This window comes from Thalassophryne amazonica, chromosome 5 (genome assembly GCF_902500255.1).
Source record: "Thalassophryne amazonica chromosome 5, fThaAma1.1, whole genome shotgun sequence".
Taxonomy (NCBI): domain Eukaryota; kingdom Metazoa; phylum Chordata; class Actinopteri; order Batrachoidiformes; family Batrachoididae; genus Thalassophryne; species Thalassophryne amazonica.
The window spans coordinates 26,210-52,121 of NC_047107.1; the positions used below are offsets into that span (position 1 = coordinate 26,210).

General features: G+C 41.8%; 1 protein-coding gene and 1 long non-coding RNA gene across 2 annotated transcripts in view; both read left to right on the forward strand.

The window, feature by feature from the left end:
• Positions 1–25,912, forward strand: part of LOC117509704 (nuclear receptor corepressor 2-like) — a 217,439-nt gene that overhangs the window by 14,272 nt on the left and 177,255 nt on the right. The window lies entirely within an intron of this gene.
• Positions 1,722–25,308, forward strand: LOC117510035. Its single transcript, XR_004560596.1, has 5 exons — positions 1,722–1,752; positions 12,570–12,580; positions 17,491–17,497; positions 19,165–19,296; positions 25,298–25,308. It is a non-coding gene; the product is annotated as an uncharacterized LOC117510035 (long non-coding RNA).

Below are 25,912 nucleotides of genomic sequence, written 5' to 3' on the forward strand. Positions count from 1 at the left end.
CAGCAGCCCAGAGGTCACTGACATCCTGCCCATTTTCCATAACGCCGGCGCCGTGTGCCAGCGTTTTATGGTGTTTGATTGAAAGAGCTGCTCCTGCGTAGTCTGGATCAGGAGCTGAACAGTATGACCCTGAAGGGAACGCTGGGGTCCAGCTGCTAAAGGAGCGCTGAGGGTTTGTTTGTTCGTTTTAAGATTAATAAGAGAAACTAGCGTGTTGTCTGTGGGGATCCACGGGCTCTAGATTGGGCAGTGTTTCTAAAATAGTTAGCTGACATTTTTCAAGGGTGGGAATGAATTAAGCAAAGCTTGAGTTGGAATGGTGTGTGTGTGTGAGTCCAGAATGTTTTTAGAACCTTAGACCTCAACTATTTGTAGAAGAACTCAGCCCTTTTATTTACTGTTAATTATGCAATTTCTGTGTTAATTTACTGTCTTAATGTATTTAGAAATTGTTTAGGTTCTTGTTATCACATACACACTATTATTATTATTTTATTTTAACTTCTATTTTGTCATTTGATTTTTAAACGGACCACAATGGAAATAAGTGTTATCATGTTTTTTTTTTTGTTTTTTTACGTATTTACAATTATATTATGTACTTACATTCAACTTACAAAAATAAAATCATGCACACATGCACTTACACTTTTAATATATAGATGATTTACTGCCCCCTGCTGGAATGGTGTGTTAGTCCAGAATGTAATTAGTTACATTAGCTAATATCTGTAGTTTCTCCAAAAATATTAGTCGTATCAACGTTCCATTTTGGCAGTGTTCATCCTTGACCCAAAATCCATAAACATACTAAACAGCAAATGTCAGCTGTCCCCATTCACACACACATGGACAGCTTTTTGTTTTTTCTTCATTCTGCTGCAGGCAGGTGCTTTTAATTTTTACACACCCACAAACAGAGACAGAGGTGGAAGACATCAAAAGCAATACTCTTTTCACTCATGGTAACGACAACAGCAAGTGTAAGCTGTCCTCAGTTTATCCATGATAAAAGCTATACGCATGTCTTTTCCGCATTCTGCTTCTATTTTTAGACAGACAGTAGCGAAAGACAGCAAAGGCAGTACACATTTCACTCATGGTAACAGCAACAAAACAGTAACAACTTAACTAAACTAACTAAACCGGTTGAACTTCAAGAATACCTAAATCAGTAACACTAACATGAACCACAATAACAACATTTAAAACCCCCAAATGGTGCATTGCAGCACAACATCCATTGTTTCCTGGTTAGCTAAAATGGCTAATTTCTCAAAAAAATATTAGTCTTATCAATGTTCCATTTTCACAGCGTTCATCCTTGACCTGAAATACATAAACATACCAAATGGCAAATGTCAGCTCTCCCTGGTTTTGCCGTAATCAAAGCCATATGGACACACACACACACGGTTTCTGTAATATAGACAGGCATGCACATAACTGGTACTCATGGTGCTTGTGCGTGCTAAAAATAAATGATGCGCAGCAGAAACCACAAGGGAAGCACTTCATAGGAGGAAAGCAATCACAGATTGTAGTAAATGTGTTTCCCTCTGTGTGCCGTCTCTGTGTGATTTTGAGCACACGTGAGCATGATGAGTACCAGTTATGTGCACCCCTGTATATAGATGTGTGTTGTTCCTCTTTCTGAAGTTTTGAGTTGGTTTTGTTCTAATGTGGAGCTGTGCTCTTTGTACATGACTAAACGCTTTGTGGCCGCGTCTGGAGGATGTGTCACGTTGCTCTGTGTGACTCTCAGTTCTGCTTTGACTAACCTCACCTGCCCCCTGTCATTTGTAACCTGCAGTTCCAGGCCAGGCGGGTGGGGCTGTGTGTGCAGCCACGGAGGGCTCGGTCTGTGATATCTGCAGTAATCCTTGTTCATGTTTTGAGTTCCGTTCTCCTGCAGGGAGATTAGTGGGCTGCTCAGTCCCAGAGGATTAGCACGGCAGCCCAGTGGGAGCAAGAAGATCTTATGTAACCACGTAGAGTACCAAAGACCGAGGAGGACAGTAAGCTGGTCTCATCAGTCCTTGCTGTACCAACACTTGCCAAAAAGGATTCCCAGTCACTGCCCCAGAATGTTAGTCATCACGGGGATCTCCTTTTCTGGCGTGTCGTGTATGTTCACAACACTACACTACAACACTGGTCTAGTGGTTAAGGCATTGGGCTTGAGACCAGAAGATCCCCGGTTCAAATCCCAGCCTCACTGGAAAATCACTAAGGGCCCTTGGGCAAGGTCTTTAAGCCTCTATTGCTCCCGGTGTGTAGTGAGCAGCTTGTATGGCAGCAGCGTTGCATTAGGGTGAATGTGAGGCATTATTGTAAAGTGCTTTGAGCGCCTGATGCAAATGGAAGAGCGCTATATAAATGCAGTCCATTTACCATTTATAACACTAAATCACAGTTAGGACCACATAGAATTACACCCCTCCCCCAAAACAAACAGATTCTTACGTACATTCACATCGATTTCTGTTTCATTGCAGACCATAAAACCCAAGATACGAGTAAATCTCGTTGTTTTTTTTTCCCCAAGTCAACTTGAATTTAATTGTAACACATTCACACCTGCATTTAAGGCCAACAACAATGTTCCAAAAAAAAAGCTGAGACGGGGCAAGTTAGGGCTAGTAACCAAACAAACAAAAACCTCAATTGTAATCATGATTTGGGACAAAAGCAGTGTCCACGAAAGGTTCAGTCTTTGACGAGCAGAGATGACCTAAGGCTCTCCAGTTTCTCAATTAGCAAAGCTGTTCCATAGGGCACCGTTGTGTGATCACCCACAATCCAAAACAGGCTGCCTTATAAAGTGCAGACATGGCAATCTGTACAATAATGAAAGAAAATGAACTTGAGCTGTTCAACTTTGAACAAAAACCTGAACAAACTTCAAATTTTAAACAGGTTTCAAGCTGTAGTCACTAGGAATACACCATTTAAGGTTCAAACATGATTCAAGCTGTTAAGACTACGAATACCGGGAAGTTGCCACATACTATCAGTGATTTTAAGGATTGGGATGAAATTTTTAAACAATTCAACAATTTCAAATCTGGCCGTAACTACTACGTCTGCCAACTTTGACGAAATTGACACAGATGGATGAAGAAGTTACTATGATTCTTCAAAATCTGCCCTGATTTACTATTCATGATTAAACGGGAAGCTATGGCGCTCTGTAAAATAGTCCTATAAGGTGTGAGAAAATTATTTAAATATCTGAAAACAATGTTCCTCAAACAAAGATTAGAAGGGATATGCATATTTCTCCCTCTACAGTGCAGAATATCAAAGGGCAAGGATGCAAGTCTCAGGTGAACACCTGCAATCTCCAGTCCCTCAGACAGCACTGCATCAACAACCATCATTCATCAATAGCTGATATAACCACATGGCCCAGTGATTACTTTGGGAAACCTTTGTCAAGCTCGAAAATATGGAGTAACATTCACATATGCCACGTAAAACTACTGTACAAAACAAGAAGCCTTATGTTAACCTTCTCCAGAAGAGTTGTCAACTTCACTGGGGTCTGAAGCATTTGTGTTGGACCATCACTCAGTGGAAATGTTCCCAATGAAATTTCGAAATGATTTTAAATAAGAAATGCAGCGATGATGACCCTGTATGGTTGTACACCTAAAGATGTATTTGCATGAAGAACGGGACACAAGAACGGAACACCTCATCACTTGGTGTCCTCAGCACCAAAACATTTTTTAAGTGTTGTGAGAAGGAACACCAACATTACAAGGTGTCAAATACAGGAGAGGACCCAGCTGAGACATGTGTGCACATCATTTAGGAGAGGATAACGCAACTGTGCTAGACTAACATGACTCCAATGAACAACTTAGGATATGTGACAGAATCTCTATCTGGGACCAACAGTTTGAAAATGACCACACCCTTTTTGTCCAGAGTGTTACTTCAAATGCAGCTGTATTTTCTAAACTGCAGCAGGTACAGATTTTGCAAGGTATTCAAAATGTTCAGAATGACCAGGACATGATTAGGAGGGTCACAGAAAAGTGTCAAATTTCTCATTTTGATATTTTAAGTTATTCTAAAATAATTGGGTCAACTTATTACTGTACATCAAAAGAAAACGAACATTTGGCACATATAATGAAATTTTACTTTCAGTCATACTGTTATCAATGGAATATTGACTTAAAGTGAAAAATACAAAACAAAACTTTCTTTAGCAGACAGCAGCATCTAGAGACCAGAACATCCTCAGTTCAAATCCCCGCCTGATGGGAAAATCACTAAGGGCCTTTGGGCAAGGTCTTTAATCCCCTATTGCCCCCGGTGTGTAGTGAGCGCCGGCATAAAATAATCAAAATTAGAAATGTTACAGTCTTCTGTGACCCTCCTAAACATGTCCTGACCATTCTGAACATCTTGAGTACCTTGGAAAATCTGTCACTGCTACAGTTTAGAAAATACAGCTGTACTTGAAGTAACCCTTGGGACGAGAAGGGGTGTGGTCATTTTTGGGATGCTGGCCCCCGATAGAGATTTTGGCACTTATCCCAAGTTGTTCGCTGGGGTCAAATTAGTCTAGAACAGTTGTTGTCCTCTCCTAAATGATGTGCACATATGTCTCAGCTGGGTCCTACACTAATGTGTTGCAGGCCTGAAATACAGGAGCCGATGAATATGAAGAAATGAAAAAAAAAAAAACATGAAATCTTTTGGTATCTGACCATCTGCAGTGAAACAGAAGTCAAAGAATGGAAGAGAATGATTTATTGCCTTAACACACAGCTGACGGGAAGCTGCCTCATGTGCATCTCTAAAAACAAAGGCAACACACTCACCCCTATATCATATTCACGTGTCAGAACACCCTGGGAGTTACGTCCGAAACGCTGCCTGATGGGGGGTGGGGGGGGGGTGGGCGGATGCATGAGTGCACAGCCAATATTATGTTTATCAGAACCCCCGTCACCCTCCATATATTTCAGCAAAATGTGTGATGTCTTGACAAATAAAAAAAAATAACACAATGATAAAATACCCTCAGCCGTATGAGCATTGTCTTCTTTAGAATTTGCAGTTGTTTAATTGGTATCCCAGTGCAAAGTATCGATATTATAATAGTCATGTGGCTTCTGTGTGCATGCGTGAGTATGGCTTCGATCACTCAAAAACTGGGGAGCACTGACATTTGCTGGTTAGCATGCGTCGGTATTTTTGGGTCAAGGATGAACGCTGCGAAAACAGAAAGTTGATAGGACAAATATTTTTGGAGAAATTACCAATTTAACCAGTAAAAAACAGACATTGTGCTGCAGTGCACCATGGGAGTTTGGGGTTTGGGAGTTTTAAATGTTGTTTTTGTGTTTCATGTTAGTTTAACAGTGTTGTTCATCTTATTGATTTATTGTGTTTTTGTAGTTCATTTGGTTTCATCAGATAAGTGATATGCTGCCCGTTACCATGAGTGAAATGTGTAGTGTTTTTAATGTTACTGCCATCAGCTTTATTTTTTTTTTTGGACAAATTAAAAGCACCTGCTTACAGCAGCTGTGCGTGCAACTTCGATCACAGATAAACTGTGGACAGCTGACATTTGCCGTTTGGTATGTTTATGTATTTTGTGTCAAGGGTGAAAGCTGCAAAAATGTAATGTTGATGGGACTAATATTTTTAGAGAAACTACAGATATTAGCTAACAACACTGGGCATTGATATTTACATTCTGGACTCACACGCCATTCCAGCAGGGGGTGATAAGTCATCTTTATATTAATAGTGTGAGTGTGGTGTGTGATTTTTATTTAGCAAGTTCAATGCCAGTACATAATATAATTGTAAATATGTAAAAAAAAAAATACATGGATGACAGAACAAAGTAAAAACACTTATTTCTGTTGTGGTCCATTTAAAAATCAAATGACAAAATAGAAGTAAAAATAAAATAATAATAATTGTGTGTATATGATCACAATCTAGAGCCTGTGGATCCCCAGTGGCAACACGCTTGTATGTGTGTGTGTATATATATATATATATATATATATATATATATATATATATATATAACATTTTTTTTTTTACATTAACTAATAAGATCCTACTGTCTTATGTACAATTTGTACATGTTCAGTCTATTTTGTCAAGTGATTTTCTCACAAGGACCACAATGGAAATAAGCATTTATGCTTTATTGTGTTATCAGTTCATCGTTGATAGATTCACCTCTGTATGTTTCTGTTGATGTTGCAGCATAAACGTAGTCAATCAATCATAAGCAATATTTCACTTACGTTTTAACGGCAGCTGCAGGAGGGCTTGTGTGTGCACATACATGAGCTTTTGATGAGTGAGCTTTGAGTTAGCAGAAGTTATTAGGGGTGCCGGAAAAAAATCTATTTGCGTCTGAATCGTGATTCTTATTCATTACGATTCTGAATTGATCCAGAATGTCCAAGAATCGATTTTTAAAAAGCATTTTTTTAAACATTTTTATGCTTACTCGCTGCGTGTACTGTTTGTCAGGCAACGGCCTCCATACTACAGCGAGGGGAGGGTCCAGCGTGCTTCAAACATTCGTGAGCTGTAGCTTAGCATGGCGGACAAAGAGCTAATTCAGCCAGCACCGTCTTTGCTGAAGGCAAATCTTTTTGCACATTTTGGATTTCATTATTTGCTGCGTAAGAAGGAGCTTGACATGACTTATGCAGTGTGCAAAATCTGCAAAATGAAAGTCAAGTACTTCGGAAACACTTCAAATCCACAAGCCCACATGCGACACCATCACCTGGAGCTAAAAGAGCGGAGCAGCGGTCTCTGCCAACTACTGACCAGCGTTTCGCTAAACTGCCAGCCAGCTCTGAACGAGCAAAGCAGATAAGTAAATTTACATCTTTAGAGTCACTTGATTAACCTTCTAAAGCTGCATTTTCTGAAACAAACATTTTTTAAGTAATATAACTATTTCTCAGAGCTCTTTCAATCGAAAATCAATTCTGAATCGAATCGTCACCCCAAGAAACGAAATCGAATTGAATCGTGAGTTGTTGAATGATTCACATCCATAGAAGTTAGCGTACACATCCATGAAGTGTCTTGTAAATCACTTCAGAGGTGTTATCAGTTTCCAAAAACAGCATTTTAGAAGTGTTTATTTCTTGCTAGCTTGTACATCGTATATGACAAAGAGGTTATTTACACATATTTGACAAGAGCAGAAGTTAGCTTTGAGTTAGCGTAAGTTAGTGTGCACGCTGATGTCCGGTTTTACATAATATATGGCAGAGGTATATATTTACACACAAACAAAAGTGTTTGCAGCTAGCTAAATCAGCCACTGATGTCACGGGACGCTCTACTCTAATTAGCTGTCACCCCCTCCTTCCAAAAAAAAAAAAAAAAAAAAAGAGGAACTGATTGAAACAGAATGTGACCTTTTCACCCCACAGAATAAGTCAAGGTTAGCCACCTTTGAACTTGTCCAAGGCCTGTGTCCCAAGAATGGTCCCTGTGAATTTGAAGACCCTGGTATTAACAGGACTGGACATACACTGAGCACAGACAGACAAATGCAAAGTCTTCACAATACCCAATGGTCATACTTGATGGCCTCGAGTAATAAATCACAAATAACTTACTTGTTTAGTGCCAGATATTTTCCACCTTGTGGCCAACTCTGGCACTGCAAAGTGTTAAACTGATGCCATTCTTATGCGACTAATTTAATTCATTTATTTTCATAGACTTTGCTTGCAAAGGTTGAAATAACTTAATTTCTCAAAGTTTCTAAAACAACCAGCACATACTGATGACATCATCACAGGTCAGTGATGCTGTCAGGTTAGAGTGCCTTAACTGAGAGAGTGGCATCAACTCAGAACATGGCGCCATTTTGGTTCCAACTGCACTGAACTACTGAATGAACCTTTAATGTTTTCAACATTTTTTAAAAAAATTAACCACATACAGCAACACATCCAGCTACAGGTGCTATCAAAATAAATATAAAAAATAGTTAAACTACCAGATTGACATAAAATTTACTATTTATGATGATTTATTTAATTAGTTTTAAGCCTGATTTATGCAGCTGCAGCTCTGTTCTCCGTCTCTGGATTTTGCTTTATTCTGGATTAATTTGTCCCTCAACAAGATTTTCTTTCTAAAGTCGTCACCTCCAAATCAAAGGTAAGCTGGACAATTTCCTTTTTTTTTCAGACCTCGTGCTGTAAATGTGCGGACTTTTCTGATCCATTTGTACAGTAACCAGTGTGCGAACTGTAAAAATGATTAAAATATGATGGGAGACGAAGGATTGAAAGCAGCAAAGTGTCAAATCACAGCCTTTGCTGCCGTCGCTGCGTCAGCCTGCTGCGTGACACGCACATCTGGGCTGCGGCTCTGAGCCTGAGCACAGTCTGAAAAAAATAAACAGTTAGACTTTTAATCATGCAACGTTTTATAGGATGTGAGCAAAAAATCTGTGACAGTGTTTATTTCATGGAAAACAATACAAAAACTTTGGGACTTTTTTTTTTGTGCGGTGACTGTGGATATCTGGTTTATACGATGAGGATTTAGGTGAGTTTTACTGAACATGGGACTGAAAAATAAATTTACCTCTCAAAGCTTTGACGATGAAGTCGCTTCCATCCCACACGGCTGAATTTATTTTCCCAAATGTTTCTTCTGTTCTGATCTGAAGGGAATCTGTAGATTGTGAAGCCCTTGTTGTGTCCATTTGTGCCTCCAAACGCAAAACAACCCAACATTTTTAGCCAATTAATAAATACAATAGCTGATTTTACATGCAGACAGATTAACAGTGCACACTGTTTTGAACCCAAGATGGCACCATGAGTCACTTTTTTTTTTTTTGACTTGTCGTGTTGCCGCTCTCTCTGTCACGTCATACTATCACAGGTAAGAGGTGGAAGTGATGGGAACAACTTCATGAAAATGGATTATTTTCTGCTTTTTCTGATGTGTTGGGGTCACAGAATTAATTTAGGATGGGTGTTTAATCAACTTGAATTAAAAAGAAAGTTTTAGGGGCTGGGGGGTGTAGATACGAGACATTAAAATGCTGTCATACATGAGCATAAAACCTGCACTAACAGTTCATCGTACAGGCGCAGAATATAAAAACCACATGAATGAATGCAGCTGTGGTGCTGCTGCTCCATGGTGGAGTTAAGACACCACAACCACCACATGCAGCTGCTGTGTTCATGTCCTCAGGATGTCAGACAACTAAAACTCTCTACGAAACGAAACCTTTGGCTTTTGTTTCTTGGTTTTTGATTTGCCTTTTCCTCACCGGCAGCCTGACGTTGTTTGGCGTTCAGGGTGTGGTGATAACAGCGCAGTGACAGTTGCTGTGTGCGCTGCGGTCGTCTCAGACGATGTGTTCTGTGTAACGGCGACCCCGCCCTGTACCACTGTGTGACAAGTCTGTGTCGCAAAGGTTGTCGGTGTGTGCACTTGTCGCTGGCTGGCGTGCATGAAGCTGCCAGGTTCTGCTGGGGTGCAGCAGGCGCTTGGATAACGTCCCCGGCTCTGCTTGCTAAAGGAGCAGCAGGTAGAGCGCGTTGTCGCCCTCTGTGGGACGGGAGCCGGCCAGTTTGGCAGGAGTGGTGGAAGATTTGGCAAACGCGTCTTTGTCCCTCAGGAGGCGGCGGCGGTGTTGCTGTTGTGGACTGAAGAGAGGTCACATTGAAGAGGAAAAGCAGGTCAGTCAGGAAGAATGTGGAAGTCTTTCTGCTTTCTCATGGTATCAACACCACCCCCTGGCTCCGTGCACACTCACCACTTCTCTGTGCTCTGTGTGTGTGTGTGTGTGTGTGTGTGTGTGTTTACTCTCACTCTGCCCGAGGACGTGTTGGTGTCTGTGTGAGCGAGAGGAGCACAGAGGGTTCCAGTCAGTGCGCGCACACTCGCTGGCAGCGTGAGTTAGGGGGAGGAACAGACCAACAGAAGGAGGGAGGAAAAAAGAGAGCGATAGAGGAGAGATCAGATGAGGGGAGAGAAAGAGCGGCTGAGCACATAGCACCGCCCCACAGTCCCACTTTCATGTGGAAGTCTTCCAGCACGGCCGCCATTGGGGAGAGACGCGGCTGAGAAGAACACGCCAGCGCTCATCGTAAACGGAGGACGGAGCCGAGGAGGGGTGAGACCAGGAGCATGTCAACCCGGCTCAAGTATCAAGCCAGCTGGCAGGAAGAGCGCGGAGACAACGCTCTTTGCATGTTTGCTGCCGTGGACGGGAAGGCCCGGCCCTGAGGAGGCTTCCTGCCGGCCCTCCAGAGAGCAGAGCGCTCGAACGGGGCCGCCGGACCACCACGGGCCTGACAGGCATGTGACAGACAGGAACAACCACTTTCTTGGCTGCACCAGGTGTTGACAGGAGCTAGTGTGGGAGGAGCTCATGGGAGCGTGCGGTCCTGATTGGCTGTGAGGCTTCCACCTGCCCCAGTATTGTGGCTGCTGATTGGCTGTTGGTTGTGTTGAGTGTGGGGACGGTGTGAGACGGGGGGCGAGCCCTGTGACAGCAGTCGAGGTGTTAGTGGGTCCTCTTTGTCTTTCATGTGGACCGTGTTGTGAAGGGGGATGTGTTCTGGCAGCTGATGAGGAGTAGAAAGATGTCCGCCCCCGTCCCACGTCAGACTGTGGGCTAAAGGTTCCTGGCTGTCAGTCACTTTGGAGTTGGAGCAACATCTCTCTCTCTCTCTGTCTCTGTCTCTGTCTCTCTCTCTCTCTCTCTCTCTCTCTCTCGTTAAAAGCTTTTCTTTGTCGTCCCATCAGCGGCTGCACTTAATATTTTAGCTGGAGCACAGCAGCAGCGTTTCCTCTTGAAGCTGATCTCTTTATTTTGGCAGTGATACTTTTGTACGTTTACTACATGAGGTTTAGTTTTCTCGCCAAAAATGCTGCTGTGTCAAAGATGATGTTGGAACAGATGGTTGATTTCATCATTTAACTTGTGCGTTGCTCTTAAAGATTACTTTAGTCAAAAAATGTCAAAATACTTTTTAGAAATATTTTCTCCATCCAAAAGTTACAATTTTGCCTTCCTTGTTTTTAAACAGCTTGTAAATGACTTTTTTCCTGTGTTACCTGTAATTTAATTTAATCCTGATTTGTCATTAAGCCACGATAAAAGCCTGACCGATATATCTGTTGGCTGATAATATCAGCTAAGATGCAGAAGAACACTCATTGTCAAAGAGTGGCCCCTGGTGGTCAATAAGTAGTTTGTTAAAATATCACATTTTAAATTAAAATGATATTGTAATTTAAATTTTCTCATATTTGTGAAGCTTTCATTATTGAGTTGTAATTTTTCATGTACTTTTGAAGTGGTAAGCTGGTAATTATTGAATTTTTTTTTTTTTTTTTTTTTTTTTTTTTTTTTTTTTTTAAGTCAAATGGCCTTTGGTCGGTAAAAAAATTGGGAAACACTCCAGAAATACACTTTGGCTATTGTAAATGGTGGCATTATGTAGGTTGTTCACCAGAGGGTGCTCTGATGCCATTGCTTACAATGCTGTCAAGCATGGTTGGGGCCCAATCACCCCTTGGTCACATTTTTATTCCTTCCTTCCCACTGTCACCAAGTGCTTGCTCACAGGGTCGTTTTGACCTTTGGGGTTTTTACGTAATTATTGTATGGCCTTGCCTTACAATATAAAGCGCCTTGGGGCAACTGTTTGTTGTGATTTGGCGCTATATAAAAAAAATTGATTGATTGATTGATTGATTTGGCGCTATATAAATAAAATTGAATTGAATTGAATTGAATTAGCTACATGGGACAGGGACAAGCATCGAGCCCCTGTTCACTTTTCACCAAAGTGACCGTTTCTGCCAGTTGATCTCTGAGAAATGTTTTTGGTCATTAAAACTCCACTGAGAGCTAACTAAGAGTGTACATACTGGTTCAGTTCCTTCCGTCCCCATAGGTCATCTAGCACAGTGTAAACTACTGGACGTAATTAGACGAGGTGAGCCAGCTTTCGTAATCTCATCTACTCTGAGCTCCTTCAGCCGTACAAGCTTTGATATCAGTTGCTGCAAGTCATCAGAAATTCAAATTTGTTGTTTTCGACACCAAAAGGACCATCTTGAATGCTTGCAGTGAAACATCTGCAACCCTGTTTTCATTAAATAAATAAATTCAACATATTAGACTTGAGCAAGTCACACACTGCACAGTGATATGTTGCTGTACGACCGTTTCTTAACATATCAGTGTAAAGCGGAGGTGTTTCACAGACCATACAGAGCATCCAGAAAGTATTCATAGTGCTTCACTTTTTCCATATTTATGATACACCTTATTCCAAAATGGAGTGAATTCATTTTTCCCCAAACCTCTACACACAATACCCCATAATGACAACATGAAAAACGTATTTTAGAGATTTTTGTAAATTTTATTAAAAATTAAAAAACTAAGAAATCACATGTACATAAGTATTCACAGTCTTTGCTGTGAAGCTCGAAATTGAGCTCAGGTGCCTCCTGTTCCCACTGATCATCCTTGAGATGTGTCTACAGCTTAGTTGGAGTCCACCTGGGGGTAAATTCAGCTGATTGAACGTGGTTTGGAAAGACACACACCTGTCTACATATTGACAGTTGACAATCAGACAGGATTATCTCGAGGCACAAATCTGGGGAAGGGTCCAGAAACATTTCTTCTGCTTTGAAGGTCCCAGTGAGCACGGTGGCCTCCATCATCCATAAATGGAAGAAGTTCAGATCCACAAGGACAATTCCTAGATTTGGCTGCCTGTCTCAACTGAGCAATCATGGGAGAAGGACCTTAGTCAGGGAGGTGACCAAGAACCCGATGGTCACTCTGTCACAGCTCCAGCATTCCTCTGTGGAGAGATGAGAACCTTCCAGTAGGACAACCATGTCTGCAACAATCCACCAATCAGGTCTGTGTGGTAGAGTGGCCAGATGGAAGCCACTCCTTTGTAAAAGGCACATGGCAGCCCACCTGGACTTTGCCAAAAGGCACCTGAAGGACTTTCAGACCAGGAGAAACTAAATTCTCTGGTCTGATGAGACAAAGATTGAACTCTTTGGCATCATGTTTGGAGGAAACCAGGCACCATCCCTACAGTGAAGCATGGTGGTGGCAGCATCATGCTGTGGGGATGTTTTTCAGCAGCAGGAACTGGGAGACTAGTCAGGATTGAGGGAAAGATGAATGCAGCAATGTACAGAGACATCCTGGATGAAAACCTGCTCCAGAGTGCTCTTGACCTCAGACCGGGGTGACTGTTCATCTTTCAGCAGGACAGTGACCCTAAACACACAGCCAAGATATCAAAGGAGTGGTTTCTGGACAACTCTGTGAATGTCCTTGAGTGACTTTTTATTCACCCTTGGGACACAAAGTAAACCTGCATCCTGTGAGCGCAAAGTCCGTGCCAGTACGTAGGGTTTAAGTAGATCAGCCAAATAGGACGGTGCCAGTCCGTGAACAATTTTATTGGTCACTAGGAGCACCTTAAAATCTGATCTCGCAGAGACAGGAAGCCAGTGGAAGAGATGCCAAAATGGGTGTAATGTGGTCAAACTTTCTGCTCGGTCTCAAAAGTCTGGCAGCAGCATTTTGAACCAATTGAAGACCCCTAATTTTGGACTACGGCAACCCAGAAAATAAAACTTTGCAATAATCCAATCTAGAAGAGACATGAGTCAGGGTCTCAGCATCAGCCATAGACAGAATGGGATGAATCTTCATTATATTTTGCAGGTGGAAGAACGCAGTCCTCATAACATCTCTAATGTGGAGGTCAAAGGACAACGTAGGATCAAAAATTACCCCAAGGTTCCTCACTTTCAGTGTGATGTATGACACATAAACCCAGGCCAAGCACATAGCTGGTCAAATTGATGCCCATGTCTCGCTGGACCAAGAACCATCATTTCAGTCTTAACAGAGTTTAAAAGTAGGAAGTTGCTCGACATCCAGCTACTCACTGCTGCAAGGCAATCTTCTAAGGATTTTATGTGAGTGAGATTTCCAGCAGTTATTGGCATGTATAACTGAGTATCATCAGCATAGTAATGAAAGGCAATCCCAAAATGCTGCAGTATATTCCCAAGAGGTGCTATATAAAGGGAGAAAAGCAAGGGGCCTAAGACAGATTCCTGTGGAACCCCAAATTTCATGTCACTAAGGTTAGTGGTAGTGTTAGTGTACAAAACACAGTGAGAACAACTGGACAACTTAATTTCATTTAATACACATCCATTCCATAACGAGGTATTTAGGGCTCGTTATAAAATAAATAAATAATTAACTGTTGTTTTGAGCAGGTGATGTCAGCAGGTGACTATAATCATAGTTTGGTACAAAAGGCTGAGTCTTTGTGGAGCAAAGATGGGCAGAGGATCTCCAGTTTGTCAAGAAATGTTTGACAAAATTATTACATTGTTTAAACGTGTTGAAGTGTTCCTCAAAGAAAGAATGGAAGTGATTTGAATCGTGCAAAATCTCATACAACTCAAGGAATCTGGAGGAATTTTAGTATATAAGGAGTAAGTCTGTAAACATAAGGTGAACACCTGTGATCTTCAATCCCTCCGACAGCACTGCGTCAAGAACAGCTTTTCATCAGTAGCTGATATAACCACGTGGAGGAGGGATTGCTTTGGGAAACCTTTGTCAAGCACCACAAGATGGAGTTATACACACAAATCCCACTTAAATTTTTCCTGTGCACAAAAAAGAGCCTGACTTTAACCTGGTCCAGAAGTGCCATCGACTCCTCTGGACGCTGAAGGTGTCTGGGTTGGACCATCACCCAGTGGAGATGTGTATTGTGGTATAAATCAGTATTCCAGATTTTTATTCAATTTTTTTTTTTGTTTTAATAAAGAAATGGATACTGGGGTTGTTTCAGGAAGGGCATCCGGTGTAAAACTTGTACCAAATCAATGTCAGATCTATGATGGATCTGCTCTGATGACCCAGAGTGAAAACAAGAGAGAAGCAGAAGGAACTTGATTTTTTAAAAGACAAAAGCACCTTCCACACTCTTATCAGCAACAGGTCCAAAAGCCAGGGTCTGTCCTGGTCTGGGGTTGTGTAAGTGTCCCTGGCAAAGGTCATTTACACTCTGTGATGTCAACATTAATGCTGAAATGTTTGGTGGTAATTTAGAGCAACATATTCTGCCTCCAAGCAGACTTCTTTTCCAAGAGACGTCCATGTATTTTTCAACGGGACAAAGACAAAACCACAATCTGCACACATGACAAGGGCATGGCTGCTGAAGAAGCGGGTGCGGCTACTGGAGCGGCCTGCCTGCACTTCTGTCCTGTCCCCATGAGAGAATCTGTGGAGAATCTTAAACAAAAAATGTACCAACAGTGGAATGAAGAAATGAAATGAAGTTGACGAGAAAAAAATCCTGCGATCTTACCATCTGCAGTGAAACAGAAGTCAAAGTGAAGGGAGGAGAGTGATTTATTGCCTTGTCAGCACACAGCTGAGGGGAAGCTGCCTCAGTGCAACTCTTCAAACAGAGACAACACACGTCACCAGTTACACAGCGTCATCATGAAATGGTTCAAGGGGTTTTCTTACAAAGAACTGAAAGTTCAGCTCCAGTTTGCCAGAGGCCACGTGAGAGGCACAAGCCTAGATTAGATCTATTCAGGTGGATGGAAATCTTTCTCCTCACTGTGAAGCTGTGAGTGCTGAGATAACATGCAAAGCTTGCGCAATGCACAGTCTGTGCAGTTACAGGCACAGAAGCCAAGAACATCTTTAAAGTTTTCTTGGTGGCTTTCCTCATGAGTCACTTCCTTGCACAGCCTCTTGGTTTTTGGGAACTGCTGCCTCCCCACATATTGGCCATAGAGTACTACACTGTCTGTATTTGTTAATAATCAAGTCCAAGACACATTCAGGGTCTTGGAAATGTTCATGTATCCGTCCCCAGACTTGTCTGAAGAAAACTGGATGGAAAAGTGATGGTTTCTATTTGACTTCTATATTTTATTTCTTTTACTCACCTCCATCAGTGAAGTTGGGGGCTGATGTTTTTGCCCCTGTTTGTTTGTCTGTTTCTGAACAGCTTGTAGCCCATGATTTTTCATATATCCTAATGTTTTACTGAAGTTTCATATCCTGACACGCAAGAACTGATTCAATTTTCAAGGTCATAGGTCAAAGTCAGGAATATAAAAACTTGGAAAGTTGAGAAATCCCCATCCTTTAACATTGAACACATTTTCAAAAATTCATAATTGTCAAAAAAGATCAAATTTCTTTCATATTTGAGAGTGTTATGTAGGATGGTATCCAAAGTTTGATCTGGATCTGATCCGGATTGTGGATTTTGTGGACATTTGAATGTCATATTGAAAACCCCATTTTATATGTTCATATTGTATATTTTAAGTGTAATTTAAATTATATCTTAATCAAACGTGCCCCAGTCACTCTCGTATCTGAAGGTGAGGTGCAGACTGACACTCACTGTCACCTGACAAAGTTTGATCCAGATCTGATCCAGATTGGGGAGTTTGTGGACATTTGAATTTAATATTAAAAAGCCCACTTGGTACACATCTTGCATTATTTCTCAATCAAAGTGCCTCAGCCACTCTCATTTTTCTACACCACCAAAATTGGATGGAGGTTCTAATTTTATGCCTGTTTGTTGTCCAGTTATCAGTCGGAAACCAATTGGCAAAAAACGATGACACGCTGTGCACAGCAGAGGTAACCAATGTTCTGTGAAAATAAGCTTTTCCTTCTACCTACACCCTTTCGGTTACTTAGGCTAACTGAGAAATCAGTTTTGTTTTGATTTATTTTGTAAAGTTTCTCTTTTTTTTCTTTGTACCAAAATAAACTCATTCATTCATAATTATCTGAAAAAGAATTCAGAAACCGAAAAAGTTGAAAAAACCCCTGACAGCACCACCAAAAACTGATTCAAGTGCATGAACTAAATACATTTGACCACTTCTGCTTTATCTTTTGAAAAGTCACTTCTAACAGGACTTTGACCTTGAACATTTTTTCTAAGGTGAAATTTTTGGAATTGGTAGAGGTTTGTGCTCTGCGAGCGCGGTGCTCTGGTTATTGATGTAGCGATTACTTTTCACTGTGAGTTTAAAAAGCATAATTTAAAAAACATTAATAACAAAACCTGATTTAGTTATTATTATTATTTAATGGCACTCATAATTTGTATCTTCCATAGCGTGCCAAGGCGTTCTGACTTGGGGTGGTCTTTCCCCAGCTCAGTGTCAGCCGCGGTTCATCCAGGTCCACTTCCTCTGAGTTCTGTGTGGCAGTCTGGTTCTGGTCTGGTCGGGCCTGGAGCACTGGTATTAGGTTAGAGGTGGGTGTGGCAGCAGGATCTGGAAGGGTTTTTGCTGACGTTGGAGGGACTGTTTGTCCAAAACAAGAGTTGTGGTCCGAGCGTTCTGTTCCTTCATGGTGGACGTGAGTGTTGTGGTAGTGTCCTTCACTGATGAGTGTATGGAAACCTGTCACCACAGTGCTACATCTTCAGATTGGTGAAGGTCGCGGGTGTTTAGCTGATGAACAGCTAGCAGCAGCTCACTGGTCCTGCTTTGCTCTCACCAGAAGGCATTTTATGGTGCTGCTTCCTGATTGATGTAATCACATGGCGCTGGTGACATCACATTTAGCGTCTGTCGCTGTCAGGCTGATCATCTTCAGTAACTTAAGTCTGGGTCCCACCGAATAATAAGCAGTGAATAATGAGCCACGCATGGGTGTGTCAGTGATTATTTGAAGGATGACCCACGTTTTCATGTATCATGTATCCGCTATGAAGGTGGCTCTATGCTCCTCTCTGTACCCCGCATGTGCCACGTAGTGAGCCACGACCGACTGGTCATTAGAGCCTCAAATGGCTCGCATCAGCCACACTAAGCCATGTAGTGCCGTGATAGCGCCTTAATAACGCACTGTTGGTGCACGTTTAGGCATGATGGGTTTGGTCCAAATCTCCAGCCCTCCCACACCTAGTCCCTTTAAAATTTGGGTTTTCAATTCACAGATTCACAGCAGCATTTAAAGATGTCACATTTTTTAAATGCAGTCCAAAAATAGACGCTCCAGTACAGTCCCGTGGTTGTGCGCTGTGTGCCAGACTGCTGTCCACCTGTAATGCACCAGACCAGCTAGAACCGAACCAAGGGCTCCTGGAGAGCCGTCTCTGTGCTCCTCACTCGCTCCGTGGCTTGCTAGCTTTATTTCTTCTGCGGCTTTAAACAGACACACCGTGATCCCACTTTTAACTTTGTTTATTTCTGCAAAATCACTCTTTTGTGCATGCTGCTGTTGTCCATTCCTGGACAACCACCTCTGTGCTCCTTCTCACTGTCTTCCTTTCCATCCGTGGCTTGTTGGCTTTATTTTTTCCCTGCCTTTAAATACAGTCATTTTTACACCGTGATCCCACTTTTAACTTTCTGTTCGTCCATTTATTTCTCCAAAATCGCTCTTTTGCACGCGGTGCCGTTCTGCATACACAATGAGGTGACCGCTTTAATTATATCCACCTGTAGATCACTTAAAAAAAAAAAAAAATAATATATATATATATATATATATATATATATATATATATATATATATATATATATATATATATATATATATATATATGTCTATTTCTTCCGCAGCTTCGTCACCGTAATACAACTTTTAACTTTGTGTTATGTTTACAAAATCAGTCTTTTGCACACTCTCCTTCTGTGTTGGTGCACAGCTCTGCTCTGATTTTAGTGGCTTCACTGGAGTTATTTCTTACGCAGCTTTAAACACACAGCCACTTTCACGCAGTCATCCAAATTTTAACTTTGTGTTTGTCCATTATTTACTGAAAAAATCACTCTTTCGTGAGCTAGCGTTCTGCCTAAATGCTCGTTTGGAGCGTGATGTGTCACTGCCTCAGTGCACACACACAACAGAGCCCATGTCATCCATTTACAAGATATTAAGTCAACCATAGACATACTTTTACAGTTAGGAACTGTTTTATCAAGCTATAAAAACATTAAAAATCGTTACCTTAAGCTGTTCAAAAAGAGGGAAAGAGAGAAAAAGAGGAAAAAAAGGGAGGAAAGAAAGAGGGAAAAAAAGGCATCCAGATGAAACTGGCCTCAGTGATTCCAGAAGAGATTAGAGGTTTTTTCAGCATCCAAGGTTTGGTAGAAAATGATTAATCCGCTACAAAATAATTATTTTATATACAGCGTCCAGCGCACAGAGCAGGTGGAATTGTGTGCGCAAGATGGCAGCCACTCCAAAAACAGCCTCTCAGGTCCTGTGTAGTTGCCAAGGAAAAGGATAATGGGCTTTTAGCAACGTTGTAAGGATCACGCACACACACATGCCTCTAAGTCGTCGTAGTACCTCATACACAAACTGCCCCACTCTGTTTTTGCAAAATTTTGAACATCTTGAAATTAGCGCCACGCTCAGAGAGGAGCCTCGTTAACTGAAGATAATGCCTCTAAAGAGCCACGAAACTCCCACGATAATTGAAGAAACCCTCTTGTAGCAAAGAAAACATGCTGCGTGGCTCATTATTCATCCTTCATTATTCGGTGGGACCAGGGCTTAACTAAGAAAAGCTTGGTGAAATTAAGCACCTTGACAGCTCAGGGGGAAGCCTAGGATCACCCAAACCCTCTCAGCAGCACTTCACATGTCATTAGCACATCTGGTTGTGATGTTGGCTTGTTAGCCATTTAGTTACACTTCAACACAAACTGATATTGGACTTAAATTACTTTAAAATAAGATCAGACACAGGCTGAAACCAGTCGAGCAGAAAAAGATGAAATCTGACATCTGAGAATCCAGCGTAAATCCAGATTTTCTCAACTTTATGTGATTATTGACATCGCTGCTTGATTTGTCTCGGTGTATGCAGATGATATTTCATCTGGTTGGAAGATGTCTGGCCAGGCGGTTTTCTTGTTGGGGTTTCTGTTGGACTTCAGGTCATATTCAGGCAGAGGTGTTAGTAAAGTGTTTTTTTTTGTTGTTGTTTTTTTTTTCCGTGCCTCTGTAGGAACAGTCTTAGAACAGTTGACCTCAGAAGTGAGATTATAGGCCTACATGGCGGCTGTTGGCGTTTGTGTTGGGCTGCCCCAGCTGTGTGATTGTGGTACTCCCACTGAGAGGCTGTGCGTTGTTTACATGTCAGGCCTTGTATTAGCACTTGGAGTTGCGTTGATGGGCGGTAAACAGTTGTCCTCTCTTCAGCTTTGCTTTGTAGTCCTACTGCCTCCATTAAGTGACAAGATGTGGAGGCCTTTGAACTCATGTCCAAGGTTGTCCTGGGAGAGACTGGCTTTATGCCTGCAAATAGCCCCGCCCCCTGACCTGTGCTGGTGGTATGAGATAAGCCTGTGACCACGCACGCTCTTAATGAGCCGCCGTTACTAACCTGCGGACTCTGGAGGGGGGACTCAAACAGATTTTCTGACCCCGGCTGGTGCTGTCCAGCTCTAATTTTGTCTGTGTGGTTCCTGTCAGGTTGACCCATCACTACCGGGGCCTGGCAGGAGCCTGCAGCCTCTTGTCTCAGGCACAGCGTGTGGCTGACTGGGACTAGTTCCAGGGTTTCTTGGAAATGGGTCACCTCAAACTCAGCCAGAATGTTATCAGGTGACCCTTGCTTCCTTGGTGTTTGTGATGTCCCCGTCCTCTGACGCGCTCGGGTGGGAGGGTTGGGGGGCAGCTACTCCCTGAATTACACTCTCACTCTGAAGTGTCTTTTTGACTGATGGCTCTTTTTTGTAGAGGACAGTGGGATTGTCCCAGTCAGAGTTTCCTTTTCTTGGCCCAGATCTCTTTATATGTTTTAATATCGAGTGTCTGCAGTGTCTCTTTTGACATTTTTATGTCAGTTTACCCCCCCCAGTTTGTTGATTTAACAGGATCATTCATAAATTGCTTGGTCAGTTACTAGCAGGAAGATCTTTGTGGCTTCTCTCTTGTTCCACTCGGGGTCGTCACAGCAGGTCCGATATTGATTTGACAGAAAAAAAAAGGAAAATCTGCACACTGGTTTATAGCTCCCAAAATCTTTTTATTGACTAAAAAAAGCAACATTTCAACTGCAAGGTTTCCCTCTTTTTTTTCTGTCTGCAGTTCTTGATTATCCTGCCCCTGGCCTAATATTGGATTGGACCGCAGTGACAGCCAACCTGTCACTGCGGTATTGTATCACTTCCTGTTCCGGAGCACAGCGGTGTTTTTCTGTATCTGTTAGCTGTTTAATCTGCGCAGTTAGATTGATCTAGTTATCTAGATTACGATTTGTTTCCCAGTGTAATCTTTACGTGCCTTAACTAAAGCACTCCCTCTGCTGAATCAGCTCTAAATTATTTACACATTATTCACTTTGCGTGTTTTTAGGAATCCGCTAGCTTAGCGTAGCTACTAGCTCTTAGCCGATTTAGCATGGCGGCTTCTCCTGTTTCTCCCGCACTTTTCTGCTCTGGGTGTGAAATGTTTAGTTATTCCTCAGCCTCCTTTAGCAGTAACGGTACTTGTAATAAGTGTAGCTTATTCGTAGCTTTGGAGGCCAGGCTGGGCGAATTGGAGACTCGGCTCCGCACCGTGGAAAATTCTACAGCTAGCCAGGCCCCTGTAGTCGGTGCGGACCAAGGTAGCTTAGCCGCCGTTAGTTACCCCCTGGCAGATCCCGAGCAGCCGGGAAAGCAGGCCGACTGGGTGACTGTGAGGAGGAAGCATAGCCCTAAACAGAAGCCCCGTGTACACCGCCAACCCGTTCACATCTCTAACCGTTTTTCCCCACTCGACGACACACCCGCCGAGGATCAAACTCTGGTTATTGGCGACTCTGTTTTGAGAAATGTGAAGTTAGCGACACCAGCAACCATAGTCAATTGTCTTCCGGGGGCCAGAGCAGGCGACATTGAAGGAAATTTGAAACTGCTGGCTAAGGCTAAGCGTAAATTTGGTAAGATTGTAATTCACGTCGGCAGTAATGACACCCGGTTACGCCAATCGGAGGTCACTAAAATTAACATTAAATCGGTGTGTAACTTTGCAAAAACAATGTCGGACTCTGTAGTTTTCTCTGGACCCCTCCCCAATCGGACCGGGAGTGACATGTTTAGCCGCATGTTCTCCTTGAATTGCTGGCTGTCTGAGTGGTGTCCAAAAAATGAGGTGGGCTTCATAGATAATTGGCAAAGCTTCTGGGGAAAACCTGGTCTTGTTAGGAGAGACGGCATCCATCCCACTTTGGATGGAGCAGCTCTCATTTCTAGAAATCTGGCCAATTTTCTTAAATCCTCCAAACCGTGACTATCCAGGGTTGGGACCAGGAAGCAGAGTTGTAGTCTTACACACCTCTCTGCAGCTTCTCTCCCCCTGCCATCCCCTCATTACCCCATCCCCGTAGAGATGGTGCCTGCTCCCAGACTACCAATAACCAGCAAAAATCTATTTAAGCATAAAAATTCAAAAAGAAAAAATAATATAGCACCTTCAACTGCACCACAGACTAAAACAGTTAAATGTGGTCTATTAAACTTTAGGTCTCTCTCTTCTAAGTCCCTGTTGGTAAATGATATAATAATTGATCAACATATTGATTTATTCTGCCTTACAGAAACCTGGTTACAGCAGGATGAATATGTTAGTTTAAATGAGTCAACACCCCCGAGTCACACTAACTGTCAGAATGCTCGTAGCACGGGCCGGGGCGGAGGATTAGCAGCAATCTTCCATTCCAGCTTATTAATTAATCAAAAACCCAGACAGAGCTTTAATTCATTTGAAAGCTTGACTCTTAGTCTTGTCCATCCAAATTGGAAGTCCCAAAAACCAGTTTTATTTGTTATTATCTATCGTCCACCTGGTCGTTACTGTGAGTTTCTCTGTGAATTTTCAGACCTTTTGTCTGACTTAGTGCTTAGCTCAGATAAGATAATTATAGTGGGCGATTTTAACATCCACACAGATGCTGAGAATGACAGCCTCAATACTGCATTTAATCTATTATTAGACTCTATTGGCTTTGCTCAAAATGTAAATGAGTCTACCCACCACTTTAATCATATCTTAGATCTTGTTCTGACTTATGGTATGGAAATAGAAGACTTAACAGTATTCCCTGAAAACTCCCTTCTGTCTGATCATTTCTTAATAACATTTACATTTACTCTGATGGACTACCCAGCAGTGGGGAATAAGTTTCATTACACTAGAAGTCTTTCAGAAAGCGCTGTAACTAGGTTTAAGGATATGATTCCTTCTTTATGTTCTCTAATGCCATATACCAACACAGTGCAGAGTAGCTATCTAAACTCTGTAAGTGAGATAGAGTATCTCGTCAATAGTTTTACATCCTCATTGAAGACAACTTTGGATGCTGTAGCTCCTCTGAAAAAGAGAGCTTTAAATCAGAAGTGCCTGACTCCGTGGTATAACTCACAAACTCGTAGCTTAAAGCAGATAACCCGTAAGTTGGAGAGGAAATGGCGTCTCACTAATTTAGAAGATCTTCACTTAGCCTGGAAAAAGAGTCTGTTGCTCTATAAAAAAGCCCTCCGTAAAGCTAGGACATCTTTCTACTCATCACTAGTTGAGAATAAGAACAACCCCAGGTTTCTTTTCAGCACTGTAGCCACGCTGACAAAGAGTCAGAGCTCTATTGAGCTGAGTATTCCATTAACTTTAACTAGTAATGACTTCATGACTTTCTTTGCTAACAAAATTTTAACTATTAGAGAAAAAATTACTCATAACCATCCCAAGGACGTATCGTTATCTTTGGCTGCTTTCAGTGATGCCGGTATTTGGTTAGACTCTTTCTCTCCGATTGTTCTGTCTGAGTTATTTTCATTAGTTACTTCATCCAAACCATCAACATGTTTATTAGACCCCATTCCTACCAGGCTGCTCAAGGAAGCCCTACCATTATTTAATGCTTCGATCTTAAATATGATCAATCTATCTTTGTTAGTTGGATATGTACCACAGGCTTTTAAGGTGGCAGTAATTAAACCATTACTTAAAAAGCCATCACTTGACCCAGCTATCTTAGCTAATTATAGGCCAATCTCCAACCTTCCTTTTCTCTCAAAAATTCTTGAAAGGGTAGTTGTAAAACAGCTAACTGATCATCTGCAGAGGAATGGTCTATTTGAAGAGTTTCAGTCAGGTTTTAGAATTCATCATAGTACAGAAACAGCATTAGTGAAGGTTACAAATGATCTTCTTATGGCCTCAGACAGTGGACTCATCTCTGTGCTTGTTCTGTTAGACCTCAGTGCTGCTTTTGATACTGTTGACCATAAAATTTTATTACAGAGATTAGAGCATGCCATAGGTATTAAAGGCACTGCGCTGCGGTGGTTTGAATCATATTTGTCTAATAGATTACAATTTGTTCATGTAAATGGGGAATCTTCTTCACAGACTAAAGTTAATTATGGAGTTCCACAAGGTTCTGTGCTAGGACCAATTTTATTCACTTTATACATGCTTCCCTTAGGCAGTATTATTAGACGGTATTGCTTAAATTTTCATTGTTATGCAGATGATACTCAGCTTTATCTATCCATGAAGCCAGAGGACACACACCAATTAGCTAAACTGCAGGATTGTCTTACAGACATAAAGACATGGATGACCTCTAATTTCCTGCTTTTAAACTCAGATAAAACTGAAGTTATTGTACTTGGCCCCACAAATCTTAGAAACATGGTGTCTAACCAGATCCTTACTCTGGATGGCATTACCCTGACCTCTAGTAATACTGTGAGAAATCTTGGAGTCATTTTTGATCAGGATATGTCATTCAAAGCGCATATTAAACAAATATGTAGGACTGCTTTTTTGCATTTACGCAATATCTCTAAAATCAGAAAGGTCTTGTCTCAGAGTGATGCTGAAAAACTAATTCATGCATTTATTTCCTCTAGGCTGGACTATTGTAATTCATTATTATCAGGTTGTCCTAAAAGTTTCCTAAAAAGCCTTCAGTTAATTCAAAATGCTGCAGCTAGAGTACTGACGGGGACTAGAAGGAGAGAGCATATCTCACCCATATTGGCCTCTCTTCATTGGCTTCCTGTTAATTCTAGAATAGAATTTAAAATTCTTCTTCTTACTTATAAGGTTTTGAATAATCAGGTCCCATCTTATCTTAGGGACCTCGTAGTACCATATCACCCCAATAGAGCGCTTCCCTCTCAGACTGCAGGCTTACTTGTAGTTCCTAGGGTTTGTAAGAATAGAATGGGAGGCAGAGCCTTCAGCTTTCAGGCTCCTCTCCTGTGGAACCAGCTCCCAATTCAGATCAGGGAGACAGACACCCTCTCTACTTTTAAGATTAGGCTTAAAACTTTCCTTTTTGCTAAAGTTTATAGTTAGGGCTGGATCAGGTGACCCTGAGCCATCCCTTAGTTATGCTGCTATAGACTTAGACTGCTGGGGGGTTCACATGATGCATTGTTTCTTTCTCTTTTTGCTCTGTATGCACCACTCTGCATTTAATCATTAGTGATCGATCTCTGCTCCCCTCCACAGCATGTCTTTTTCCTGGTTCTCTCCCTCAGCCCCAACCAGTCCCAGCAGAAGACTGCCTCTCCCTGAGCCTGGTTCTGCTGGAGGTTTCTTCCTGTTAAAAGGGAGTTTTTCCTTCCCACTGTAGCCAAGTGCTTGCTCACAGGGGGTCATTTTGACCGTTGGGGTTTTACATAATTATTGTATGGCCTTGCCTTACAATATAAAGCGCCTTGGGGCAACTGTTTGTTGTGATTTGGCGCTATATAAAAAAATTGATTGATTGATTGATTGATGACCAGGGTGTTGGTCGAACTCTTGGAAGTTACATGAATATTTTTA